Source organism: Pseudophryne corroboree, chromosome 4 (assembly GCF_028390025.1).
Source record: "Pseudophryne corroboree isolate aPseCor3 chromosome 4, aPseCor3.hap2, whole genome shotgun sequence".
Classification (NCBI taxonomy): Eukaryota; Metazoa; Chordata; class Amphibia; order Anura; family Myobatrachidae; genus Pseudophryne; species Pseudophryne corroboree.
This window is the reverse complement of record NC_086447.1, coordinates 766,012,781-766,032,354: the sequence shown is the minus strand read 5'-3', so window position 1 is coordinate 766,032,354 and position 19,574 is coordinate 766,012,781.

The following is a 19,574-nucleotide window of genomic DNA, read 5'->3' as shown; positions in this document are numbered from 1 at the left end:
TATGTCCAGTGGTACTGCCATATAATTCCAATTATACTGCCATATAAGTCCAGTGGTACTGCCGTATAAATCCAGTGGTAATGGCGTATATATCCAGTCCAGTGATACTGCCATATTAGTCCAGTGATACTGTCGTGTATGTCCAGTGGTATTGCTGTTTAAATCCAGTGATACTACTGTATATGTCCAGTGGTACTGCCTTATAATTCCAGTGATACTGCCATATATGTCCAGTGATACTGCCATATAAATCCAGTGGTAATGGTGTATAAATCCAGTCCAGTGATACTGTCTTATATTTCCAGTGATACTGCTGTATATGTCAGGTGGTACTGCTGTATAAATCTAGTGATACTGCCGTATATGTCCAGTGGTACTGCAGTATATGTCCAGTGGTACTGCCGTATAAATCCAGTCCAGTGATACTGCCGTTAATGTCCAGTGGTACTGCCATATAATTCCAGTGATACTGCCGTATATGTCTAGTGATACTACCGTATAAACCCAGTGGTATTGGTTTATAAATCCAGTCCAGTGATACTGCCATTTTAGTCCAGTAGTACTGCCGTATAGATCCAGTGGTAATGGCGTATAAATCTAGTCCAGTGATACTGCCGTATAAGTCCAGTGATACTGCCATATATGTCTAGTGGTACTGCAGTATATGTCCACTTTTACTGCCGTATAAATCCAGTCCAGTGAAACTGCCATATATGTCCAGTGGTACTGCCATATAATTCCAATTATACTGCCATATAAGTCCAGTGGTACTGCCGTATAAATCCAGTGGTAATGGCGTATATATCCAGTCCAGTGATACTGCCATATTAGTCCAGTGATACTGTCGTGTATGTCCAGTGGTATTGCTGTTTAAATCCAGTGATACTACTGTATATGTCCAGTGGTACTGCCTTATAATTCCAGTGATACTGCCATATATGTCCAGTGATACTGCCATATAAATCCAGTGGTAATGGTGTATAAATCCAGTCCAGTGATACTGTCTTATATTTCCAGTGATACTGCTGTATATGTCAGGTGGTACTGCTGTATAAATCTAGTGATACTGCCGTATATGTCCAGTGGTACTGCAGTATATGTCCAGTGGTACTGCCGTATAAATCCAGTCCAGTGATACTGCCGTTAATGTCCAGTGGTACTGCCGTATAGATCCAGTGGTAATGGCGTATAAATCTAGTCCAGTGATACTGCCGTATAAGTCCAGTGATACTGCCATATATATCTAGTGGTACTGCAGTATATGTCCACTTTTACTGCCGTATAAATCCAGTCCAGTGAAACTGCCATATATGTCCAGTGGTACTGCCATATAATTCCAATTATACTGCCATATAAGTTCAGTGGTACTGCAGTATAAATCCAGCGGTAATGGCGTATATATCCAGTCCAGTGATACTGCTATATTAGTCCAGTGATACTGTCGTGTATGTCCAGTGGTATTGCTGTTTAAATCCAGTGATACTACTGTATATGTCCAGTGGTACTGCCTTATAATTCCAGTGATACTGCCATATATGTCCAGTGATACTGCCATATAAATCCAGTGGTAATGGTGTATAAATCCAGTCCAGTGATACTGTCTTATATTTCCAGTGATACTGCTGTATATGTCAGGTGGTACTGCTGTATAAATCTAGTGATACTGCCGTATATGTCCAGTGGTACTGCAGTATATGTCCAGTGGTACTGCCGTATAAATCCAGTCCAGTGATACTGCCGTTAATGTCCAGTGGTACTGCCATATAATTCCAGTGATACTGCCGTATATGTCTAGTGATACTACCGTATAAACCCAGTGGTATTGGTTTATAAATCCAGTCCAGTGATACTGCCATTTTAGTCCAGTAGTACTGCCGTATAGATCCAGTGGTAATGGCGTATAAATCTAGTCCAGTGATACTGCCGTATAAGTCCAGTGATACTGCCATATATGTCTAGTGGTACTGCAGTATATGTCCACTTTTACTGCCGTATAAATCCAGTCCAGTGAAACTGCCATATATGTCCAGTGGTACTGCCATATAATTCCAATTATACTGCCATATAAGTCCAGTGGTACTGCCGTATAAATCCAGTGGTAATGGCGTATATATCCAGTCCAGTGATACTGTCGTGTATGTCCAGTGGTATTGCTGTTTAAATCCAGTGATACTACTGTATATGTCCAGTGGTACTGCCTTATAATTCCAGTGATACTGCCATATATGTCCAGTGATACTGCCATATAAATCCAGTGGTAATGGTGTATAAATCCAGTCCAGTGATACTGTCTTATATTTCCAGTGATACTGCTGTATATGTCAGGTGGTACTGCTGTATAAATCTAGTGATACTGCCGTATATGTCCAGTGGTACTGCAGTATATGTCCAGTGGTACTGCCGTATAAATCCAGTCCAGTGATACTGCCGTTAATGTCCAGTGGTACTGCCGTATAGATCCAGTGGTAATGGCGTATAAATCTAGTCCAGTGATACTGCCGTATAAGTCCAGTGATACTGCCATATATATCTAGTGGTACTGCAGTATATGTCCACTTTTACTGCCGTATAAATCCAGTCCAGTGAAACTGCCATATATGTCCAGTGGTACTGCCATATAATTCCAATTATACTGCCATATAAGTTCAGTGGTACTGCAGTATAAATCCAGCGGTAATGGCGTATATATCCAGTCCAGTGATACTGCTATATTAGTCCAGTGATACTGTCGTGTATGTCCAGTGGTATTGCTGTTTAAATCCAGTGATACTACTGTATATGTCCAGTGGTACTGCCTTATAATTCCAGTGATACTGCCATATATGTCCAGTGATACTGCCATATAAATCCAGTGGTAATGGTGTATAAATCCAGTCCAGTGATACTGTCTTATATTTCCAGTGATACTGCTGTATATGTCAGGTGGTACTGCTGTATAAATCTAGTGATACTGCCGTATATGTCCAGTGGTACTGCAGTATATGTCCAGTGGTACTGCCGTATAAATCCAGTCCAGTGATACTGCCGTTAATGTCCAGTGGTACTGCCATATAATTCCAGTGATACTGCCGTATATGTCCAGTAAAACTACCGTATAAACCCATTGGTAATGGCTTATAAATCCAGTCCAGTGATACTGCCATTTTAGTCCAGTAGTACTGCCGTATAGATCCAGTGGTAATGGCATATAAATCTAGTCCAGTGATACTGCCGTATAAGTCCAGTGATACTGCCATATATGTCTAGTGGTACTGCAGTATATGTCCACTTTTACTGCCGTATAAATCGAGTCCAGTGAAACTGCCATATATGTCCAGTGGTACTGCCATATAATTCCAATTATACTGCCATATAAGTCCAGTGGTACTCCCGTATAAATCCAGTGGTAATGGCGTATATATCCAGTCCAGTGATACTGCCATATTAGTCCAGTGATACTGTCGTGTATGTCCAGTGGTATTGCTGTTTAAATCCAGTGATACTACTGTATATGTCCAGTGGTACTGCCTTATAATTCCAGTGATACTGCCATATATGTCCAGTGATACTGCCATATAAATCCAGTGGTAATGGTGTATAAATCCAGTCCAGTGATACTGTCTTATATTTCCAGTGATACTGCTGTATATGTCAGTTGGTACTGCTGTATAAATCTAGTGATACTGCCGTATATGTCCAGTGGTACTGCAGTATATGTCCAGTGGTACTGCCGTATAAATCCAGTCCAGTGATACTGCCGTTAATGTCCAGTGGTACTGCCATATAATTCCAGTGATACTGCCGTATATGTCCAGTGATACTACCGTATAAACCCAGTGGTAATGGCTTATAAATCCAGTCCAGTGATACTGCCATTTTAGTCCAGTAGTACTGCCGTATAGATCCAGTGGTAATGGCGTATAAATCTAGTCCAGTGATACTGCCGTATACGTCCAGTGATACTGCCATATATGTCTAGTGGTACTGCAGTATATGTCCACTTTTACTGCCGTATAAATCCAGTCCAGTGAAACTGCCATATATGTCCAGTGGTACTGCCATATAATTCCAATTATACTGCCATATAAGTCCAGTGGTACTGCCGTATAAATCCAGTGGTAATGGCGTATATATCCAGTCCAGTGATACTGCTATATTAGTCCAGTGATACTGTCGTGTATGTCCAGTGGTATTGCTGTTTAAATCCAGTGATACTACTGTATATGTCCAGTGGTACTGCCTTATAATTCCAGTGATACTGCCATATATGTCCAGTGATACTGCCATATAAATCCAGTGGTAATGGTGTATACATCCAGTCCAGTGATACTGTCTTATATTTCCAGTGATACTGCTGTATATGTCAGGTGGTACTGCTATATAAATCTAGTGATACTGCCGTATATGTCCAGTGGTACTGCAGTATATGTCCAGTGGTAGTGCCGTATAAATCCAGTCCAGTGATACTGCCGTTAATGTCCAGTGGTACTGCCATATAATTCCAGTGATACTGCCGTATATGTCCAGTGATACTACCGTATTAACCCAGTGGTAATGGCTTATAAATCCAGTCCAGTGATACTGCCATTTTAGTCCAGTAGTACTGCCGTATAGATCCAGTGGTAATGGCGTATAAATCTAGTCCAGTGATACTGCCGTATAAGTCCAGTGATACTGCCATATATGTCTAGTGGTACTGCAGTATATGTCCACTTTTACTGCCGTATAAATCCATTCCAGTGAAACTGCCATATATGTCCAGTGGTACTGCCATATAATTCCAATAAGGTGTCTATTCAATTATTGTGCTTGACATTAACTATACACTTTAAGCTAGCTTATCAACTAAAAATAACGACACGGACACAACTGCGTTGGATTAAATGGTCATTGAATTTATTAATTGGAATGACCTCACTCGTAGTTGGTGGCCAGGAAAACGCTACCACTAACCAGCTCTAGTCACGATCTTACAAAATGGCGGCGACTAAACGCCCCAACTGTCATGGGTGCGACTGAAACGCCCCATCTATATATATCAGCATAACCTGTGCTGCGAAGGTCTCACCACCCCTTCCTATAGCAGAGTGAGGACGCTCCCCAAGGAAGCGCCCCTCGCCCCCCCACAAGGGCAGGACACACTCGCCGTCCTTCAAAAGGGGTAAGTGCCCCACAACACCACTTATGCTACAAGTGACCGCTGGCCAGTAGCGCCTTCCCGCCACCGCCAGTTTCAGAGAAACGCAGCCCGCCACCCAACACGAAATTAAATCCAACCAAAAACCAAATACCTATCTACACAAATCCTATCCCTACCTTCAAAGATAACAAACTACTCCAAACAAGAGAACAGCGCCCTCAGAAAAACTCCAATCCCAAGATGGGAGAGATGCACACCATCCTTCCTAAAATAAAAGGGGCTCTGGAGCACCAATAGCGGATGTCTAACGGCCAAACCACCAGTAGCCAACACAAACTTCGACACAGCAAAGTTAATCTTCTTCCTAGCCCTGTCCAGCGCTGTGACATTCCGTGATCCCCTCCAGACAAACCTAGGAATAATGTCAGACCAAATCAAGCGTACCCCAGGCCAAAGCAAGCTAAGTTCCCCCAAATCCGTCTGAATCCTAAGTATAAGATCTATACCTTTTAGGTGACCTACATCGTTACCGCCCAGGTGCAGCAGCAGCCATTGGGGACGCCCCCAACGCTGTTCATATTGCAACAACAGCTCCAAAAGTCCAGACCATCTGAGCCCTCTCACACCTAACCATCGCACTCTGCGACCACCTAACAACTCAGACGACCTATCAGCAAGGGGATGCCGCTCGGCCCAAAACACGTAAGAATGGCCAACTACCCAAATCTGTTCGTTGGAATCAGTGGACGCTGAAAAAGAAAAAGTAACCTAGCTGTCAGGCCGCGCCCATAAAACAGGTAATTAGAACCGTTAGACCGAACCGAACAGTTAGTAACATAAAAACCCAAGTGAAGGAGAAAACTTAAAAAACCTCCCGTGGACCTGGAGTGTCAGCCAATTGTAATTTAGGCCCCCTCGGAGGAAAAATTTAAAAAATTCCTTCACACCTCCAATTCCGGAACGCTAATCATTCCAAAATTGGCAGGTAAACAACGTTTTTGGGTTAGCGCAAGTAGCGCAACATTAAACCTTATCCAATCTAACATAAACATTAAACCTTATCCAATCTAACATAAGACTTAAACACTGCCGACTTCCAACGTCCCATTTCCTCAATGGCTGACGGTGGAAGTCCGCGTGCCGCAGCGCAAGTTGCCGCACCGATGCGAAAGGAATGCGTCCCATATTCCACGCCATTAATCCCAAGGGCGACCAAACAGCGCTTCAACACAGCAGCAAACTGAAACCGAGTGAGAGGCAATGCATCCCCGTGCAGCAGTACTTGAGCCCCACCTTTGGGTCGTAAAGGTAAATAAATTTTTGCATGCAGCACCGGGCACAAATCTGCATCTTCGTGCGCCTTCAAAGTCACCCAGCGCCCTCGACCCAACTGGTCGGTCTTGGAACGAGGCAACCTAAACATGGCGACACCTTCCTTGAGTACCAGGTCCCTGAAAAGCATGCCTGTATCAGTGGACCTTTTATTAGCGGCCACCAGCTCGCCAACTCGAAAGGCCCCAAAAAACGCAAATGAAAATGCTGCACGGAAAAGGGACGCCTCAAAAGCAGAATCAGTCACCGCCGGCAGAATCGCCATGAGCTCGCGCAACAACTGGGTGTCAATAGGCCTGCGCGTATCCGGCTGGGCTGGACTTAACTTCGCCCAACCCCTGAGCGCCTTGGACAAAGTGAAAGACCTGGTGGGGTCCGTCGTTGGCTGCAACCGGGCATGGAACGAAATCCCCGCCAACGCCGCGCACATGGACGCCTTGGACCTACCACTCTGGTAACACTCCCAAACAAAGGCCAACAAAAGATCCTCCTCTGACTTACCCCCGGCCCCGCACCTAACCTGATGCGCCTGCCAGTCACGCCAAGCCGCAGCGTATGCCCGGCGGGTCGAAGGGGCCAATGAGTTCAGCGCCAAGCCATCTACGCCAGTTCTATAATCTGCCAGACAGAAGTTGGACAAGTCAAACCTAGGGCCTCCGCCCTGGGGGCCAACCTGCGAAACCTGGGAAAATCGAAACGCGACAGCGCATCTGCGATGTCGTTCTCGACCCCAGGCACGTGCTTCGCCGTGAAATTGATGTTAAAATGGAGACATTGTAACACCAAAAATCTCAACAGCCGCAAAGCCTGCGGCGATGATGCACGTTGGTTGTTCACCGCATGTACCACCCCCAAATTGTCGCACCAAAAGACAATCGTCCGGTTCGCCAACTTAGGGGCCCACAACTCCACTGCCACCGCTATAGGGAACATTTCCAATAAGAGTAGGTTAGCCGTAAAGCCACGAGATACCCAAGACTGGGGCCAGGCCGAAACACACCACTCGCCCTGGAAAAAAGCACCGAAACCCGTAGCCCCGGCAGCATCTGTAAACAGTTCCAGGGAAGAATTGGCGACGGGCCGGAGAGGCCACAGCAATTCCGAATTAAAAGTTACCAAAAAGGTCGACCAAGTTCTAAGGTCGTCCTTAATTTCCCGAGACAGACGAATGGTGTGGTGCGGCCCAGTCGCTCCCGCTGTGGCCCTCTCAAGTTGGCGGCAAAACACCCTCCCCATAGGTATGACCCGGCAAGCAAAATTAAAGGAGCCTAAAAGGGACTGCACCTGACGGAGTCTAACTCTACGCTTCCTCAAGCATTCTTCGATCTGTCCCAAAAGCTTCGCTACCTTGTCGGACGGAATACGACAACAACCTGCGCTAGTGTCAACCTCGATGCCCAGGTAAGAAAGGCAACACGTGGGTCTCTCTGTCTTATCGTGAGCAACAGGCACTCCCAGAACCTTGAACAAGGCGGACGCGGAAAAAAGGAGCTCCTGGCAGGTGTTGCTGTCTCCTGGGCCCACAAAAAGAAAATCATCGAGATAGTGGGCGATGCCAACTTGCCCCGTTCCTGCAGCAATGCACCAATGCAGGAACGAGCTAAATTTCTCGAAGTAGGCGCAAGAGACAGAACAACCCATCGGCAAACATTTGTCAACATAAAAGAAACCGCCTAACCGAAAACCCATAAACTTGAAAGAGTCGGGGTGAAGGGGAAGAAGGCGAAAAGCGGATTCAACATCCAACTTGGCCAACAGGGCCGCGGGCCCAAAACCCCGGATCAATTCCAGAGCCTCGTCAAATAACTGGTACCTGACCGTGCAAAACTCCTCAGGAATGGCGTCGTTAACAGAGCCCCCATGCGGGTAGGACAAATGTTGTATCAAGCGGAATTTGCCCGGCGCCTTCTTGGGCACTACTCCCAAGGGAGATACGCATAACCCAGGCAAAGGCTCACATGCAAAAGGACCGCACATGCGACCTAATTGCACCTCCGCCTCCACCTTCTGCCTGACCACATGAGGAAACTCCGTCGCCGACCTCAAATTCCTGCGAGACACAACATGAACAGATTCCGAAATGGGCAAACGAAAACCGCAACTAAAACCGGCTAACAAAAACTCAGCATCCTCCGTCCTGGGATAACGGTGCAACCATTTAGCCAACTCAGGTACAACTATGGGCGAGGGTGCCTTACTTCTCACTGCCGCCTGCAGCGCCCTGGTTGGCCTGCTTAACCCCGTTTCCGGACTTACAATCCTTGGCGGGGTGATTGGCTCCACAGACGCGGCAGGAGTGACGAAAACGACAGGCCGCACCCCTAGTGCACTTAGAGTCATTAAACGCAAAACACTTGCCCTTTGCCGCCGTACCAGTAACATTCTTGCCCCCAAAAAACTTCCTCTTGGCCTGACCCTCAACCACACTGCTCGCTTGGTTGGAAACCTCCATCCAAACCTCGACATCCTTAAAGCCCAAAGGTAACGTCGGATTGCCATCCTGATTTTTACGGAATTTTTCATCGTAATCCCTCCAGACGGAACCTTTGTACTTTAAGAACATCTCATTAATTAAAAACATGTACTTTACCACATTAAGATGTTCGGCAGGGCGCGTTTTTAGGTAAACCGCAGAAAAGACTAAGAAACCCCTTAACCAATGATGAAAGCTCCGAAAAGCATTTTCACCGATGCCCCCCGCCTTCTTCGCTTTGTCGAAGTCCTTCCTCATGTCATCCGTGAGGGTGAAAAGGTCGACAAATTTTCCCTTAACAATTTTTTCCTTCATCCTCTTCCGTAAACCCCGAGTAACAGCCGTGTTCGCGCAGCGCACCATCTCCGAAAACAACGGCGGCTCATCAGGAGCCACCGCCTTTTTCGGCGGCTGATCAGTAGCCACCGCCTTCCTCAGCACCTTATCCTTCCCTACCACCTTGGCGACCTCACGCGCGACTAATTTTGCAAGCTTGCGCGGGCGCTTGGGGGAATCAGACCCCTTGCTGCTAGCAGAGGATTCAGATGAGGAAACAACAGATGAATCAGCTGCAACGTCATGCTCACCAGAACCGGAAGGGCCAGGGACGTCAGCCATTTCAGCCGCCTGCGAGAGACCTGGAACCGAAGAAACGGCATCTGTTGGAGATGGGTCCACATCACCGCGCCTTCCGGATCCGTCCTGTACCGGAGCGGCCTGAGGGGCTGCAGAGCAGTCTGTACTAACCTCGGGAACAGAAACAAGCGGAATTAAGTTACCCGGCCCATCAGCCCCAACAACGGATGGAACGGGGAGGGGGCGCGGCGTTTCCCCGCCCGGGGCCACCGAATGTAATGGTGTACCAAGCCCAGGCGGTGCCACCTGAGCTGGCGGGGCCTGGGCCGGGGGAAGGTACGGAGGCAGCGCAACTGCTTGGTTAACGCTGGGAACGCGGAAACCTGGGGACCCGAAACCGCCCTGCCACGGATACCCGTAAGGCCCTGGCTGCGCCTGGGGATAAGGCGGTTGACAGTATGGGAACTGGTGGAAAGCTGGCGCCGGAAGTGACGCGGATTGAAACCCCCCCGAAAAGGAAGAAACATTATGCGGGTGTCCGAAAGCCTGCCCCATCCCGGAGGACCAGACTGACTGGACCTGCGGGGTGGAAACTAGTGGAGGGAAACTTTGCGAAACCACCGGGGTAAATGGGAAGTGCAAGTAAGGCAGGCCCGTGTTGCTGGGGGAAGAGAATGCTGGCAAACTAAGGGTGCTCGTAGCAAAGCCACCCCCCGCCACGGACCGAAAATCCGTGACGGAATGCTGGCCCGGCAAAGACACAGAGGTTGCTGCGGAGCCATGTACAGAAAAGGCCCGCAGCACCTCCAAGTGTCCAGCAGATGGCTGCACCCCCCCACCCAGCATGCTGCCAGCAGCCTGCTGAGGGGGATGAGGTGAGCAGCCAGGCAATAAAATGGCTGCCAGAGGGGGAGCCTGACCCAGGAGGGTCTCAGAGGTAACCTGCAAATCCCCCCACTGCCCGCTGACCCCCCCAGCTACTGGGGCTATATGAAGCCCACCAGCAGCCAGGGGTGCCTCAGTGACCCCAAAAGCACCGGGCGCGGGACCCGTGAGGGGCCCACTATGCCCCAGGGTAGCCGCGCCCGCAACCTCCCCAGTGTTAGCAACCGGCGCGGCCGGGGGTGCCGAATCCGCGGCGCGCATGACCCCCGCTGCGGCGCCGGCGCCAGCCGCCTCACACCCGCTGATCGCGGGAGAGAAGCGGCCAGCCGGCGCCAGAGCCCCAGCCACCTCCGCGGCCGGGGATGACGAGTCCCCGCCGCGAGGCAGCGAGCGTCCAGCGCTGGCGGCCGCCGTACCTGACCCGCTAGTAGCGGGACGCACGGAGCCGCCAGACACTGCATCGGGGGCAGGGACGGGAGGTGCTGACGGAATGGGCACCGTCGCGCCTCCCGCCCTGGAGCTGAGAGACTGCCGCGCAGAGACAGCAGCAGGGCGGCGGAGGCACACGGCACCCGACCCGGGGGCAGCGTCCGCCAGCCTTAGGGGACGGGGTGCCGAGCGCTTGGATCTGGGCATAATGCAGGGTGGGGAGGCACGCTGGGCAAGAAAACAAAAGGGGAAAAGCAGCAGAATAAGCTAAGCAGAGAGTATAGAAAACAAAAGGAAAGGCTGGGGAAAGATGGTAATATAAGATAAGAAGAGAAAGGGAAAGTTAGCAATGGGGAAGAAACCTGAAAGAAATAAAGATATAGGCAGGCAACAAACAGCTTTCACTTATCCTTCCAGGCTTCCAGACGACAAGAGGAAGCACTCTGGAAGTTTCTACCTTACATGCACTAAACACCTCCCCTACACTCACTGATAGGCTGGCCCTACCCAATTATCACTCACTCAAAACTCTGATCTGCCTAGCAACAATTGACCTTCTTTAACCAATCACAAAATTACCAGCCTCTTATATAGATATCGTGCCCAGTCAGGCACTCTCCTTATCTTACACTGCCATATAAGTCCAGTGGTACTGCCGTATAAATCCAGTGGTAATGGCGTATATATCCAGTCCAGTGATACTGCTATATTAGTCCAGTGATACTGTCGTGTATGTCCAGTGGTATTGCTGTTTAAATCCAGTGATACTACTGTATATGTCCAGTGGTACTGCCTTATAATTCCAGTGATACTGCCATATATGTCCAGTGGTACTGCCATATAAATCCAGTGGTAATGGTGTATACATCCAGTCCAGTGATACTGTCTTATATTTCCAGTGATACTGCTGTATATGTCAGGTGGTACTGCTGTATAAATCTAGTGATACTGCCGTATATGTCAAGTGGTACTGCAGTATATGTCCAGTGGTACTGCCGTATAAATCCAGTCCAGTGATACTGCCATATATGTCCAGTGGTACTGCCATATAATTCCAGTGATACTGCCGTATATGTCCAGTGATACTACCGTATAAATCCAGTGGTAATGGCTTATAAATCCAGTCCAGTGATACTGCCATTTTAGTCCAGTAGTACTGCCGTATAAATCCAGTGGTAATGGCGTATAAATCCAGTCCAGTGATACTGCCGTATAAATCCAGTGATACTGCCATATATGTCTAGTGGTACTGCAGTATATGTCCACTTTTACTGCCGTATAAATCCAGTCCAGTGAAACTGCCATATATGTCCAGTGGTACTGCCATATAATTCCAATTATACTGCCGTATAAGTCCAGTGGTACTGCCGTATAAATCCAGTGGTAATGGCGTATATATCCAGTCCAGTAATACTGCCATATTAGTCCAGTGATACTATCGTGTATGTCCAGTGGTATTGCTGTTTAAATCCAGTAATACTACTGTATATGTCCAGTGGTACTGCCTTATAATTCCAGTGATACTACCGTATATGTGCAGTGATACAGCCATATAAATCCAGTGGTAATGGTGTATAAATCCAGTCCAGTGATACTGCCTTATTTTTCCAGTGATACTGCTGTATATGTCAGGTGGTACTGCTGTATAAATCCAGTGATACTGCTGTATATGTCCAGTGGTTCTGCCATATAATTCCAGTGATACTGCCGTATATGTCCATTGGTACTGCCGTATAGATCCAGTGGTACTGGCGTATAAATCCAGTTCAGTGATACTGCCCTATATATCCAGTGATAATGCCGTATATGTCCAGTGGTACTGCCATATAATTCCAGTGATACTGCCGTAGATGTCCAGTGGTACTGCCGTATAAATCCAGTGGTACTGGCATATAAATCCAGTCCAGTGATACTGCTGTATATGTCCAGTAATACTGCCATATATGTCCAGTGGTACTGCCATATAAATCCAGTCCAGTGATACTGCTGTATATATCCAGTGGTACTGCCATATAAGTCCAGTGTTACTTCCGTATATGTCCAGTGGTACTCCAATTTAAGGGGTTATTAATATTTAATCCAAATTATTTTTACAAGGTTTGCCCCGTGTGGTGTAGGGGTATGCTCTCTTGTGCTGCATATTGTTATATAACTCCAGAAAAATAATGGAGAACAAAAATTTGGAGGATAAAATAGAGAAATATCAAGAACCACTTCCTCCTATTGCTGAAGCTGCTGCCACTAGTCAAGATACAGATGATGAAATTCCATCAACATTATCTGCCAAGGCCAATGCCCTATTTCATAGTAGAAAGCATGTAAAATCCAAAAAGCCACAGTTCAGTCAAAAAAACCCAAAAAATAAATTGAAATTGTCTGAGGAGAAATGTAAACTTGCCAATATGCCATTTACACCATGGAGTGGCAGGGAACGGCTAAGGCCCTGGCCTATGTTCATGACTAGTGTTTCAACTTCACATGACGATTGAAGCCCTCATCTTCCTGCTAGAAAAATTATAAGAGTTAAGCTAGAAAAAGCACAGCAAAGAACTGAGCGTTCTAAGATTGTATCACAAATCCCCAAGGAGAGTCCAAGTGTGTCGGCGGTTGCGATGTCTGACCTTCCCAACACTGGATGGGAAGAGGTGGCTCCTTCCACCATTTGCATGCCCTCTGCAAGTGCTGGAAGTAGCACCTACAGTCCAGTTCCTGATATTCAAATTGAAGATGTCACTGTTGAAGTACACCAGGATGAGGATATGGGTGTTGCTGGTGCTGAGGAGAAAGTTGACAATGAGGATTCTGATGGTGATGTGGTTTGTTTAAATCAGGCACTGGGGGAGATAGTTGTTGTCCGTGGGATGAATAAGCCCATTGTGATGCCTGGGCAAAATACCAAAAAAGCCACCTCTTCGGTGTGGAATTATTTCTCCACAAATCCGGACAGCAGGTGTCAAGCCATGTGTTGCCTTTGTCAATCTGTAATAAGTAGAGGTAAGGACGTTAACCACCTACTGTAGGAACATCCTCCCTTATACATCACCTGCTGCGCATTCATCAGAAGTCACTGTCAAGTTCAGAAACTTTGGGTAAGAGCGTAAGCAGTCCACTGACACCTAAATCCCTTCTTCCTCTTGTACCCAAGCTCCTGCAAGCCACACCATCAACTGCCTCAAAGTCAACATCCTCCTCAGTCAGGAACATCAGTAGTCCTGCAGGCTATGTCACTGGCAAGACTGAGGTGTCCTCTCCTAACCAGGATTCCTCCGGAGGATCCTTGAGTGGTAGGCCTACTGCTACCACTGCTGTTGTTGCTGCTGGGAGTCGATCATCATCCCAGAGGGGAAGTCGGAAGAACGCTTGTACTACTTCAACTAAGCAATTGACTGTCCAACAGTCCTTTGCAATGAAGATGAAATATGACAGCAGTCATCCTGTTGCAAAGTGGATAACTGAGGCCTTGACAGCTATATTGGTGTAAGACATGCTTCTGGTATCCACCATGATGGAGGTAGTTTGTCCCCAGTACCAAATCCCATCTAGATTCCACTTCACTAGGCAGGCGACACCGAGAAAGTACAGAGACGTCAGAAAAAGTGTCCTCAGTGTCCTAAAAAATGCAGTTGTTCCCACTGTCCACTTAACCATGGACATGTGGACAAGTGGAATAGGGCAGACTAAAGACTATGACAACCTCTTACGGAAACTGAGGGACATCATCGCACAATGGCTTACCCCACTTAGACTCTCCTGGGGATTTGTTATTCGGACAACGCCACCAATATTGTGCATGCATTACATCTGTGCAAATTCCAGCACGTCCCATGTTTTGCACATACAATTAATTTAGTGGTGCAGATTTTTTTTTTAAATGACAGGGGCATACAGGAGATGCTGTCGGTGGCCAAAAATAATTGCGGGCCACTTTCGACAATCAGCCACTGCGTGCCGAAGAGTGGAGCACCAGCAAACACTCCTGAACCTGCCCTGCCATCACCTGAAGTAAGAGGTGGTAACGAGGTGGAATTCAACACTCAAGCCTATACATCCACCAACGATATAGGCAAAGAAGGGGGAATGCACCTGACTCAAGTGCAGTGGAGAATGATTTCTGTCTTGTGCAAGGTTCTCCAACCCTTCGAACTTGCCACACGTGAGGTCAGTTCAGACGCTACCAGCTTGTGACAGGTCATTCCCCTCATCAGGCTTTTGCAGAAGCAGCTGGAGAAATTGAAGGAGGAGCTAAGATGGAGCAATTTCACTAAGTATGTGGGACTTGTGGATGGAGTCCTTCATTTGCTTTGCCAGGTTTCAAGGGTGGTCAATCTGTTGAAATCAAAGCACTACATTTTGGCCACCGTGCTCGAGCCAAGGTTTAAAGCCTACATTGTATGTCTCTTTCCAGCAGACACAAGTCTGCAGAGGTGCAAAGACCTGCTGGTGAGAAAATTGTCAACTCAAGTGGAACATGACCTGTCAACAGCTCCTCTTTCATTTTCTCCTGCAACTGGGGCTGCAAGGAAAAGGATAAGATTTCGTAGCCCACCTGCTGGCAGTGATGCAGGGCAGTCAGGAGCGAGTGCTGACATCTGGTCCGGACTGAAGGACCTGCCAACAATTACTGACATGTCTACTGTCACTGCATATGATTCTGTCACCAATGACAGAATGGTGGAGGATTATATGACTGACAGCATCCAAGTTATCATGTCAGACAGTCCGTATGTATACTGGCAGGATAAAGAGGCAATTTGCACAAACTGGCTTTATTTTACCTAAGTTGACCCCCCTCCAGTATGTACTCCGAAAGAGTGTTTAGTGAAGCCGGTAACCTTGTCAGCGATCGGCGTAGGAGGTTACTTCAACAAAATGTAGAGAAGATGATGTTCATCAAGTTGAATTATAAATTCCTCAGGGAAGACCTTTACCAACAATTGCCTCCAGAAATGACACAGGGACCTGTGATGGTGGATTCCAGTGGGGACGAATTAATACTCTGTGAGGAGGAGGATGTATACACTGAAAGGGGTAAGGAATCGGAGGATGAGGATGAGGACATCATATTGCCTCTGTAGAGCCAGTTTGTGCAAGGAGAGATTAATTGCTTCTTTTTTGGTGGGGGCCCAAACAAACCAATCATTTCAGCCACAGTTGTGTGGCAGAGCCTGTCGCTGAAATGATTGGTTTGTTAATGTGTGCATGTCCTGTTTATACAACATAAAGGTGGGTGGGACCTGGCACCTCATTTTTTTCTTTACATTATGTACTTTTTGGGGCCTAGTTTTTAAAAGTGCCATCCTGTCTGCCACTGCAGTGCCACTCCTAGATGGGCCAGGTGTTTGTGCCGCCCACTTGGGTCGCTTAGCTTAGTCATCCAGCCACCTCAGTGCAACCTTTTGCCCTAAAACCAATGGGGGTCATTCCGAGTTGTTCGCTCGTTATTTTTTTCCGCAACGGAGCGATTAGTCGCTAATGCGCATGCGCAATGTCCGCAGTGCGACTGCGCCAAGTAAATTTGCTATGCAGTTAGGTATTTTACTCACGGCATTACAAGGTTTTTTCTTCGTTCTGGTGATCGTAATGTGATTGACAGGAAGTGGGTGTTTCTGGGCGGAAACTGGCCGTTTTATGGGTGTGTGTGAAAAAACGCTACCATTTCTGGGAAAAACGCGGGAGTGGCTGGAGAAACGGAGGAGTGTCTGGGCGAACGCTGGGTGTGTTTGTGACGTCAATCCAGGAACGAAACTGACTGAACTGATCGCAGTTGCCGAGTAAGTGTGGAGCTACTCAGAAACTGCTAAGAAGTGTCTATTCGCAATTTTGCTAATCTTTCGTTCGCAATTTTGATAAGCTAAGATTCACTCCCAGTAGGCGGCGGCTTAGCGTGTGCAAAGCTGCTAAAAGCAGCTTGCGAACGAACAACTCGGAATGAGGGCCAATATTGTGAGATGTGAGGTATTCAGAATAGGCTGGAAATTAGGGAAAAATGAATGTTTTTGAGGTTAATAATAATGTAGGAACAAAATTACCCTCAAATTCTGTGATTTTAGCTGTTTTTATGTTTTTTTCAAAATCATCCAGATCCAAAACCAAAACACGAAAGGGTGGTTTTGTCAAAACCAATCCAGATCCAAAACATGAGCATGGAACCAGAACCAAAACCAAAACACAAAAAACAAAAAGTGCCCGCTGCACAGCTCTTCTTTTTACACATTTTGATATATTACAGCCTTATTCCAAAAGGCAATACATTCATTTTTCCCTCAAAAAGCTAAACACAATACCCCATAATGACAACATGAATAAAGTTTTTTGGGGAGATTTTTGCAAATTTATTAAAAATAAAAAACTAAGGAATCACATGTACATAAGTATTCACAGCCTTTGCTCAGTACTTTGTTGATGCACTGTTGGCAGCAATTACAGCCTCAAGTCTTTTTGACTATGATGCCACAAGCTTGGCACACCTATCTTTGGGCAGTTTCACCCATTCCTCTTTGCAGCACCTCTCAAGCTCCATCAGGTTGGATGTAAAGCGTTGTGCACAGCCTTTTTCAGATCTCTCCACAGATGTTCAATCGGATTCAAGTCTGGGCTCTGGCTGGGCCACTCAAGGACATTCACAGAGTTGTCCTGAAGCCACTAAATTGATATATTGGCTGTGTGCTTAGGGGCGTTGTCCTGCTGAAATATGAACCGTCGCCCCAGTCTGAGGTCAAGAGCGCTCTGGAGCAGGTTTTCTTCCAGGATGTATCTGTACATTGCTGCATTCATCGTTCCCTCTATCCTGAATAGTCTCCCAGTTCTTGCCACTGAAAAAATCCCCACAACATGATGCTGCCATCATCATACTTTACTTGGGGATGGTATTTGCCTGGTGATGAGAGATGCCTGGTTTCCTACAAACATGATGCCAGACATTCACGCCAAAGAGTTCAATCTTTGTCTCATCAGACCAGAGAATTTTGTTTCTCAGGTGCATTTTGGCAAACTCCAGGTGGGCTGCCATGTGCTTTTTACTAAGGAGTGGCTTCCGACTGGCCACTCTACCTTACAGACCTGATTGCTGGATTGCTGCAAAGATGGTTGTCCTTCTTAAAGGTTCTCCTCTCTTCACAGAGGAATGCTGTAGCTCTGACAGAGTGACCATCAGGTTCTTGGTCACCTCCCTAGCTAGGGCCCTTCTCCCCGATTGCTCAGTTTAACGGCCGGCCAGCTCCAGGATAAGTCCTGGTGGTTCCAAACTTCTTCCATTTACATATGATGGAAGCCACTGTGCTCATTCAAAGCAGTAGATATTTTTCTGTACCCTTCCCCAGATTTGTGCCTTGATACAATCATGTATCGGAGGTCTACAGGCAATTCCTTTGACTTCAAGCTTGGTTTGTGCTCAGACATGCACTGTCAAGTGTGGGACCTTTAATAGATAGGTGTGTGACTTTCCAAATCATGTCCAATTTACCAGAGGTGAACTCCAAGGAGCTGTAGTAACATCTCAAGGATGATCAGTGGAAACAGGATGCACCTGAGCTTCATGGCAAAGGCTTGGAATACTTATGTACGTGTGACTTCTTAATTTTTTTATTTTTAATAAATTTGCAAAAATCTAAAAAAAACTTTTTTCACATTGTCATTATGAGGTATTGTGTGTAGAATTTTGAGGGGAAAATGAATTTATTCCATTTTGGAATAAGGCTGTAACATAACAAAATGTGGAAAAAGTGAAGCGCTGTGAATACTTTCCGGATGCACTGTATATTGTTTTATATAATGTTTAGGTGCAGTATGACTTTGGAGCAGCAGCTGCCATTAGCCAGTGGAGCATTTATATGTTTTTACTTGTCTAGAGAGTAGGTGATTTTGTAGTCTCCTTGTTAACATGTATATCAAAGTAAATACCTAAGTGTGGTTGAGTGTGCTTCTATGTTACAAATGACCAACTGTAGTTTTTTACTTTGCATAGGACATTTTATATCATGCATTAATAAATGTTTTATGTTTCAGAAAACTGTTATATCCATAACTTTTAATGCAGAAGAATGCTGTAAATACCAAAAAAATCTTAAACAATATTCAGAGCCGGCCTTAGCTATAGGCAGGCTAGGTATTTGCCTAGGGCATCCAAGCATGTCTAGGGGCATCCAAGCATGTCCATGCAGTATCTCATGCTGGAAGTGACAGTCTGCAAACTAACTGTTACTTTCCAAATGTATTCAATCAGTACTTGTATACACTGCTGTTTACATTTGTCAAATAGAATGCACACTGTCCCTTAAAGGTTAAACTCCCTCCACATGCTTGAATGCCCTTTACTTGTGAGAAGTCAGAGAGCAGAAGCCTGGTAACTGCAATTCCTGGACATGTGACATTTTCACTGACTATATAAGGTTATTACGGCATGGATCCTTATACAATACAATACAATACAATACTTTATTTGTCATTGGCAAAACAGTCATGAAATGTCTATGAAATTAACACATGAGCACCTGTACAATGGAACAAGCAATAAACATATTTCATTTAAAAAATTAACAAAAAAAAAATTAAAAAAATGGTACCACATATGTATTTTTGAAGACCGCTTCACATAAATCTGACATCACCTATACTACTTGTGCACATGGGGGAGGGGTACCCTGCTATCCTGTGTGTGTCCCTTATCCCTGAGCAAACCCTAGGTGTCTGCAGGGACATATCATGGGCAGTGTTCTCACACTTTATTTCCTAGTCAGTACATGCTGTAAAATTCCCCTGCCA